Here is a 7,457-nt window from a genome sequence, read left to right as displayed (position 1 = left end):
TATAGCCACGCGTACTTTCTTCGAACTTCTTCTCCTTGATTTCTCGATTGTACGTGGAAATGATGTGTATTTAGCGGAAATAATTTCCGGTGTAATCTCAGGAAATAATTTGTTTTTCCAAATTTATAAGAGAGAAATTCGAGGTCGAACACACGTCGTTGAAAAATAAAAATCTATCATCGATGTTTCGAACATTTAGATGAAACGAAAGTATCGGATTTATTACTATCCGATGGTGGAGGGTGCAGCGGAGCGGTGAACGCGGAGCCTGATAAATTTGGCAACCACTGGATTATCGTGGGTTGTTCGAAGCGAAGTGGAAGACGCAAGAAGGCAAGAAGCTCCTTCCGAACAATATGCCAGATTAAAATGGAAAGTTGCGCGAGATTTCTGCCGTTACAATTGAAAGTGGCCACTTACCGCTTACGGAGCGACTTTCAATGTAATCTCGTCGGTGCAGCAGAAGACACGTTTGCAGTTCGCGAAAGTCGAGCGACGTTTATGTCGACGAGACGGGATTGCTACTCGTGTTTACGTGGTTACAGCCACGAAACGAGACGTCGTAACTGGTTGTGTTCCACTGAAAGCAGAAACTGGGTGGCAGGCCGTGCTTGGAAAAGGAATTCTCTTTGATTTCCATAGACTGAAACGAGATAGAAATTTGCAAGGAAATAGATTTGTATCGGTTGACCGTTTGCTATCTGATAAAACGATATCCGATCGATTATTAGATCGCTTCGCGAATAACGCGTCTGCGTCCTTTACTCTTACAATTAAGCAACACTCGCCTCTTCTCTAGCGAGGAAATTTAAATGTCGCCATTGTCCATTTCCTCCGATGCAAAGAAAATTACCCGAAATGAAAATTTACAAATTATCGTCGACCGATTGAATCAAAAATGGCTACTACGTGTTTATTGTCGTTCGAAATCAGGGGAAACATCGTAACTTACGTTATAATTACTATATAGACTACGCACGAGTTTATGCAAACGCATGTTTTTATGCAAGGTACACGAATAGGGGGGATTTAGGAATCGTTAATTCGTTATCAGAGAATCGAACGAATCCCTTCCTCTTTCTCGCGTAAGCATTGGAATATTGGAATTTTGCGTATCGTATTGCGTATTTTCTGCATACGTATGTTTATATGTTATCTCGCATATATTTTGCGTATTTCGATATATCGTATCTGCATAAACATCCGCAGACTAATTATTACGATTGCCGTGCGAGCGCACGATATTGCAATCGTATTACCGCGTGAGTGCAGGGTCGAATGGTATGAGTCAGTGAATTTCAAGAAGTCGCTTCGTTTCGTCATAATCGTAACACTTTCATCGTTCTATTTATTTATAATTCTCGCATATGTAAATAATCGTGCACCGATTCGCAGATTCGAGCTCGATAATCGAGAAATCGAAAGGATGACGCGGAAACATGGAGAAAAAAGTGCGTGGCGTGTCCGGCGAAACAGTTATTATATCTTGCGTTTCTAATCGAGAAAACGAACGATCATAATTTTTTTAGGACGCATAGATTATCTTGGTTTCTTAACGCGATTGCCTAGTTTCTCAAAACTAAACAAATTTTCTCTTTCTCGTAAACGAAATCGTGTACGTAAATCGACGAGCTTCGAATTTCGAGTATGCGCTTTACATAGAATGTTACGAAGAGGAAATTTCAAGTATCGCTAAACGGAGGAAGAGTCATTGCGATCGTACGAAGACGATCGAACAGCTGGACGGTTCTAATATGCACAAGTGGCGGAAAAGGACAAAAGAGGATCGCTGTTTATCGCGATTAGCTATCCACGCGCGGTAAATATTTTTAGAATGCGGAACAGGGAAACCAGCTGGCCAAGGTCAAAATGGGGAGAGGAGAGGTTGGAACGCGGGCTCGTGGTGCCGCCTCACGACCGATACCTTTTGGAGAACGATCAAGAAACGTCCCCGGCCACGTCGAACGATCGAACGCGGGGACTGACTTTTATTATGTTGGCTATGTCGTCTGGCATGGCCTCGCCTTAATCCCCACCGCTTACACGCTCTTCCGGGGTCTGGCTGACCCCGCTCGTAAAGCGGATTTAATTCACCCTTTGTCCCTGTGGTTTTTGCTGCGGTGTTTCCACTGTTGCGCGTTTTCCTTGTTTCTTTTTTTTTTTCTCGTACTTTTCTTAATCCGCGTGGATGCGATCGGAGTTGTTTTCTAGGAAAAGGATCGTTTCTACGGTGGAATTAGACTGAAATTTCTTTCGAAAGCACGATAGAGAAAGTTTAACAAGAATGTACAGCGAATCACCGAGTGACTTAATAAGAACTAGCTTGCCGACACAATTATATTTTTAAATGAAAGTGCTACTCTAGCTTACGCAATAAGTTGTTTTCCCTTATTGTTCTGCATACAGCTACTTGATAAAATCACACGCGTAAAAACCTGTAATAACGAAGCGGATTAGCGACTCGGAATTTACCATGTCTCGTAAATATACTTTTTCAATAGAAACATATCGTTCTGTTTCATAAAAACTGTAAATTACAAGTTGCATCATTCTAGTTACCTCGTTCTATCTTATCCTATTCTGGAATACATTTTCCTATCCATCTTCGCAATTCCTCAGAATTCACCGAGTCACTGTAAGTGTTTCATAGCATTTTCTGCTTTAGGTGCAAACGAATCAAAAGACGACGTTGGGTACTGTCCATTTTTTAGATATATAGTAGCCATAATACGTACAGTACCATAGAAAGAAACAAAGAAATCTTAACGCGATATAATTATTTCTAGAGTCAATCTAGAATCGAAAAATTATTGACATTTCCACGTTAAATCGTATCGTAACCTTAAATTATCGCTACGACGTTGGGAATTAATTTTTTCTATCGCTTATACACTCGAGATATCGACAAGTTGCGATCAATGTAATAACGTCGTACCGTGACGATGTAATTATAATGCTTTTGATATAAATTAAAATTCTACCTTGGAAACGTTGAATAGCAATTGGAAAGCGTCAATGCGAAAGATACGTTTACGCAATTTGTATAATCGTTTCTACGTATTAAATGTACTCGAGCAGCGCCGAGTGTTGAAACAGTTATCGCTTGTAATTATTACGATATTATTGTAACTTGAAATTTTATCAAAGTTCTCGACGATAAAGCGAGATGTTTACGCTTCGGCTACACCAGCCAGAAAAACAAAACGAATTACAACTAAAACCTGTATGATCAGCAAATTCTAATTCTCTCGGCATATTTGAACTTTCTTTGCATACGCGTTAAGCGTATATAGCGTAGCGATGGAGCAATTTTAGATGTAATATTTCGAAATGCGAAACGTTCGAATCGTACAGGCAAATCGACGACACGAAGCCAGGTCCGAATTAGGGATGCTCCGAATAAAAGAGGAAAATGGCGAAGATGAGGGAGCACTGGGGCGAGTCGCGCGTGCAATTTTCCCGCGTGCGCACCAGTACACGCAGGAGGAAAACCCTCGGCCTGCTGATCTAAATGCAGAGGCCCGTTGTCCGTAAGGAAATTATTTTATTTGAAACGATCGGCCGTAGAATTATATGCGAGTGAAGCGGAGCCAGGTCTAAACGCAGCCAAAACAAAACGAGCAATCGTGGCTCCCGATTTGCGAATTCTCGGTCTCTACGATGATGCTGCCGAGGGAACGAGCGACTTTTACCTCGCATTGTCTTTGGCCGATCGCCAAGAATCTTGGGAATCTTCCGTGGCTCGTGTAAACTCGTCCACTGAGCGCTGCGAATACATTTTCCATGTCAGCAGAGAATCCCGACTTTTCCATCTAGGTAATTGTAAACGTTGCATAGTTACTCGCTGGAAATCGCGTCTGTCGAATCGCGTAGGGGAATTTTGAGCATTGTTGCGCATTCGCCGTTTATTCTTGCCACGTTACGCTTGAAATTAGAATGTTAATGGAGTTTGGAAATTCCATCGCGTCGAACCAATTACGGAATGAATTATCGGTCTTAGGAAACGATTCTATGCTTTTCCGAATGAGATAATATTTGCACGATTCTTTACCGTAGAATTACGATGCTGTTTGTTCGAATATCGCGCGAAACGTCACAGAAACGAAACAAACGCGTTTAATTGGTAAAAGAGGTTGCTGAAATGGTGTCTCGATATTAAAAATTTGTGCTTTTTAAGCCATCGTCCATTTATTTAAATATTCAACTTTCTTACTTCGAGAATCTTCTCCTTGCTTGTCATATCGTCTTGTGTACACGTTTATTTAGCTGTTCGTTTACCTACTTCCGCGATATCGTCAATTTCATCTATTCATTCGTTCATTCATCTACCAGTATCTACATGTTTAAGGTCCTATCTATTTATTTGCTTAACAGTTGGCTGCGTGTTTTAAAGGAAAGTACCTGCGCATAGAAATTATAAACACCACATGTTGCACGAGTGTACGAAAGTACACATTTTGCTATTTTATTCAAAGATATTCCGTTGGTAGTATTTTGGCTCGTAAAAGATAAGTTTTATGATTTTGGAATCGATCGTAAAATATGGAAAACGCTGTTAATACTTGGCCAACAAACGCTAGTCGTTAAAAAAACACGTTAATTTTTAATACCGAAACAGGTTTTAGGAAATATTATGCTAGAAAGTGCGTCGTTTGTAAATTTGAGTATAGATATATTTAGATCGATTCGTCCTTCGAGATCGATTTTAAAGATTAATCATTCGAATGATTGGAAGAGTCTGTGATCGCTGCGTGTCAAATTACGCTGGTTGTTAATCATGTATATCGAACGTTCAATTGCGGATTACGACTCTTTCGAAATATCGAATGCACTTGAATAAATAATTTCTTGGCTTCCTTTCTTAAAGAAAGAATGTCTGCTGGTTTCGTTGGTAAAAAATTTCCCAATATTCGTAATAAGAGTGTCCGCTGAATAAATAACACATTCTTGTTCATTTTTCATTCGTAGACTCTATTCTTCCATACGTTGTATTCCATTGAATCGATCGGTTTCATATTTCCAGAATAAGATTACGCGTGTCGTCTACTCGTTTATTACGAGTAAAATAGAAATTTCGCTTCGATGCGCTGCCAATGTCGGTAAGTGCTTCTTCAGTGATTTGCATGTTTCGAAGGTAGAAATTTTAGTGACGAAATAATAGGATGAGAAACATACTTGAAGCGTGTGAAGAGAATTTCGTTAGTGTCGAAATCACTGAACTACACAGCCTTGAGGATCAGCCTTGTATAAAATTAGACGAAAATATTTTACAAATTACTTTGGCACAAAGTGAATGCTAAATATGTATAATTCATTTTGCTACTCGTCCTTATCGATCAGATAATGGCCATATAAATTGAAAAATATACATAAAGTTAAAAGATTAGTTGCTAGTTGCTGTCCGATTGTATATAGAAATTAACGAAACACAGAACCTGATTGTTACTTTATAAAGCTTTTCAACACTATCTTCGACTTCACGATCCTAATGTGGAATTTAATAAAGAGAATTCTAATATTCGGTATCGTTTAGAAACCTGCTTCGCGCATCAGCCCCGCAGCCAGTCGTTTCATTTTATTAAGCATTCGGTAACGAGTCAAACCGGCAACGAGAAAGTCCATATTCAAACGGACGATCATTGATTAAAAATGGAAAAATGTTTGCAGCTGATTCGCGACGGACGAAGGATCGACGGAGCGTCGAGACTCGATGCAATTGGGAAACGAGTGCACGGACGTCGAGAGTCGTTCGGTTCCAATTTCGAAATGGTTCGACGCCGCGTGTCGTCCCGTAGCATTGCACGCAGCCACGTACATCATTATCGAATTACCAGGTGTTTTGCGGCGCAGTTTCGTAATCGGGCCGTTCCGTTGCGCTGAATATTAAGCCGGTATTACGCGAGAATTGTCGCACGCGCTCTGCCCGTGTCTCACTTATGACTCTTCGTGACTAAGCACGTGCGCCCCGAGTCTTCCGAATTTTTATTGCTAAAATGTTGCTCGTCCATCGATGGCCTTACCCATCGGTAGATTCACGCGGAAACTTACACGAGGAGATCCAGAGCGGAGAAGAATCACTAGATACATAAACTATCGTTCTCCGAAGTTTCAACTTGACAACTACCACCGATCAAATTTTCTTCTATCGTTAAATATTAACTGCGTTAAAGAAGAAGAAATTCTCTATACATCACGCGTATTCCACTCTGATGAGTCACGTGTATTTCCAAATCACGCTTCGAAGGTCCATACGTTCAGGTATCTCGTGTCACTTTCATCGAGTAGTAGTGCCCTTTTCGACAAATACGTACTATATATGTGATGTTTTTTAACCGGCCGGATAAAAAAAGAAATGAACTTTCTACTATGTCTAGGTAGGTGACGGACTTTCACAAATATCTCCTTACGGAATTGTCCCTGCCACGAATCGTGGTGCACAATGGCGAAGGATCCGTTCCGTTTAACGAAGAGTGGTCAATCTCTCGGAAATCTGTACGTTAGAATCGAACGAAATATCGTTTAATTCGCGCTTTTAAATGCTTCAGACGTGGATGAACGAAAAATTATATCAATGAAAAAGGTAAAAAAGAGTGGGCAATAATATTAGAAATATCAATAGGTTATAACGTTTCGAGTAATCATTTTTTTAATTTTCTTTTTCCTCTTTTTCTTTTTTCCTTTTTTTTTTTTCTTTACGTATCACAAACTCGTGAAATTTGTTGGAAGTTTAACATTTAGCATCTAGTATGATATTCGTACAAGTTGTTTTCACGATTGATCCCCGATTTCGTCAAGGAACATTCGTAAATGGTAAGGATGTTACTTAATTTTCTTTAGCGAGTTCTCAGCGAGCATCGTAAAGTGAGTTTAATATTCAGCACGCCAAGCGACAAGTTACAAAACACGTTACGATATCCCTGCCAAGACGATAACATAATCTTTGCACAACGCTCAAGAAACTCTCGTTGCGCATGTAAACGTCGTAGAATATCATTTGTTGATTTTATTCGGTGAAATAGAAATTCGAGTAAATATCGGCATTAAAACATCGTGTTTAGCTGATCAATAGATCGTACTCGTCGAATGCCTCGTTTCGCTTAATTCGTAGCTTACTAAAGACGAGATAACGAGGATTCGTAAACTATGAACATTAGTAACGATTCCAAACTTTTAAGCATAGAAAGTCGGTTTGCTCTTTTTATCGAGAGTACAAATTGATAGCGATGCCGAAGAATTTGGCACGAACTTTGTTTCCCTTTATCGTAGGTCGTTCGAATTTCCTTCGAACGAGAAAGTAACGACGAACGCGTAAACATTGACGCACGCACGTTGATTAGCGTCTAACACGGTCGTGTCGCCGTTATGTCACACACGCGGCTCGATACGACGAGTACTGTTTACAAGAAGCGTACTTCGTTCCGTTTTCACTTCTATTCCACCGCTCGGGACGGATGGCA

This window comes from Bombus bifarius, unplaced genomic scaffold (assembly GCF_011952205.1).
Source record: "Bombus bifarius isolate JDL3187 unplaced genomic scaffold, Bbif_JDL3187 scf7180000009111, whole genome shotgun sequence".
Lineage (NCBI taxonomy): Eukaryota > Metazoa > Arthropoda > Insecta > Hymenoptera > Apidae > Bombus > Bombus bifarius.
The sequence above is the reverse complement of the archived record's forward strand: the minus strand, read 5'-3'. Positions refer to the sequence as shown.